Genomic DNA, 2,500 nt, shown 5'->3' with positions numbered 1-2,500 from the left:
TTACCGCTGTCCAAGACAAGCCACGCACCCCCAACCCAAACCTAAACACGCGTATACGATTATACGATACGATATGATTTAAGTGAATAATTACCATGAATCTTGCTTAAAACATTTACCAATACCTTAATGACTTTGAATGGGGACCAAAACATGTTTTCATTTGGTTTAATTTGGCCTTATTATAATATTTGCTAGCAGAATTTTGGTCACAACCTCAACACAAACAAAATTCCGTGCACCCCCTGGAATCTCTGGCGCACCCCCAGGGGGTGCCCGCACCCCAGGTTAAGAACCACTGGTGTAGTCTACTGTGTATTGTTGGAACATTTTTTGACGTGGGTATACTGTATGTATTAGTGCTACTCTAAAGAATAGATCAATCAATTTTAAGTGGGTATACTGAAATCCCTGACATTTTTTGAAGTGGGTCTACTCCATATACCTGCGTTCTACGTAGACTACACCACTGCGAGCTGACTTTTTCAGTGACAACACACGCATCATCAACATCGCGACTATGAACGCAACTGGCATGAAAACAGTGTCACAAACAGAGAGAGTAGATAAGAGAGAGGTTCCGCTGGCCCATTGTTTCCGGGTTCTACTGTCGCAAGGGGGGGTGGGGGGGGGGGGGGGGGGGGGGGGGGGGGGCGCGGGGGAAGGGGGGGGGGGGGGGGCCAAATACTCCGTTAGGCAGACCTAAGGACTGTTCTATTCATTCTAGGAGCATTATGACATTAGGCAGACCGGAACCTGGTCACGTTAGGTGCCCAAAGAAACCCATTATGTTGGCATATCTCTATATACTTAAAGAATCTCTGTCACAAATGCTAAAATATCATCTTGTGATCACTATCAACAACACCAGCCATTCAAATGCTGATGCACATATGTCAGTCATGCTGGTCACTGACTGTTTAATTTAGTCTACTATAAAATTATATGTCATGGGTGTGGAGGCTCAAGTGGAGGTGAAAACAGTGAACACAAAACAAAACACGCACGTTTCCCGATTGTTCAGGGATCTGTGTCTTTCAACTGTTCGCTGGATATGGCAGTGCAAACTTTACCTCCAAGCTAGCAGTTAACATCGAGTCCTATGAAACCAGCTGGCGGCTAACTGCTCTCATAGTACTCAATGTTAACTTGCTAGCTTGGTTTGCACTGCCATACCCAGAGAACGATTGAAAGTATTGGAGAACGGTAAAACCCTATTATTTATCTCAAGGGGAGGTGTAAAATAAGCTTACTTCCAAAAATGGGACAGCATTAGCCTCGCAAGCCATCCTACGTACTTCCGCCAAAGGATTGGCTCCACTACTCTAGTCTGGCCATGCTTCTCTGTGGAGTGCCTGGAGCAGTAGGATTTTGATCGCAACGCCCACCCGCAGAAAACATCCAATAATCGAACACGCCACGAAAGGGGGAGGGCGCTCGTGACGTACACATCTGCGCCAGAGCCATTGGTCTGCGCTATGTTGTTGTTGAGTAACTGCCAGCGATTGGGTGAGAAGTGTCCAATAATTTCAAACCATAACTGAGTGCAAACTTACAGATTCCTACAATCGCTTCAGAGCAAACAAAAGCCAGACCATGAATACGAAATGAAATGGTAGTATTATGGTATGGTCAGGACCAGGCTAGGACAGTATCATTTTAAGCTGAGATGATGTTGTGGATGTGGAGGCTCAAGTGGAGGTGAAAACAGTGAAGAGAACCAAAACAAAACACGCACGCTTCCCGTCTTGCACTTTAAATGTCTGTATGAGCACGCTTCCCGATTGTTCAGGGATCTGTGTCGTTCATGCGCCACAACTCAGAACTGGGTTGTCTCGTCAGCACCACAGCCGACCTAAAACCTCGGGAAAGTGGGCGTGAACATTTAGTGACGCAATGTCAGATCGATATTTATCGAGGTTGATCTCAGGCGGAAGTATATAACAACGAGTTCCCGTTGCTGAGCTGATGTTTTGTCTGACGACACACGCATCATCAACATGGCGCCCATGCATGCAACTGGCATGTAAGCAGTATCATAAATGCTAAAATGTCATCTTGTAATCACTATCAACAACACTGATTAATGTCATTCAATTGCAGACGCACATATGTCAGTAATGCTGGTCTCTGACTGTTTAATTTAGTCTACTTAAGCTAAAATGATATGTCGTGGGTGTGGAGGCTCAAGTGGAGATGAAAAAAAGAAAAGAGAAAAAAAAACAGGCATGAATCCCGATTGTTCCGGGATCCGTGGCGTTCATGCACCAAAGTCCAGAACTCGGTTGTCACATGAGTGTCGTCAGCTGTCTCTGTAGCTCCCGAGCCCGTGAAGGCAGCATTTGAGCCCTGATGACATCACTAGTATTAGACACCAGATGATGACATCACTTGTATTGGTCACCAGATAATGACATGACTAGTAGCCTATTGGTTACAAGATGATGACATCACTGGTATTGGTCACTAGATGATGACATCATTAGTATTGATCCAAAGT

General features: G+C 45.2%; 1 protein-coding gene across 1 annotated transcript in view; it reads left to right on the top strand.

Annotated features, from left to right (window-relative positions):
- LOC134444835 (arf-GAP with coiled-coil, ANK repeat and PH domain-containing protein 3-like) overlaps positions 1 to 2,500 on the top strand; it is a gene marked incomplete at its 5' end in the record, with an annotated part of 73,826 nt that overhangs the window by 56,820 nt on the left and 14,506 nt on the right. The gene's annotated exons all lie outside the window — the stretch shown is intronic.

This window comes from Engraulis encrasicolus, unplaced genomic scaffold (assembly GCF_034702125.1).
Source record: "Engraulis encrasicolus isolate BLACKSEA-1 unplaced genomic scaffold, IST_EnEncr_1.0 scaffold_76_np1212, whole genome shotgun sequence".
NCBI lineage: Eukaryota > Metazoa > Chordata > Actinopteri > Clupeiformes > Engraulidae > Engraulis > Engraulis encrasicolus.
The sequence above is the reverse complement of the archived record's forward strand: the minus strand, read 5'-3'. Positions and strand labels throughout refer to the sequence as shown.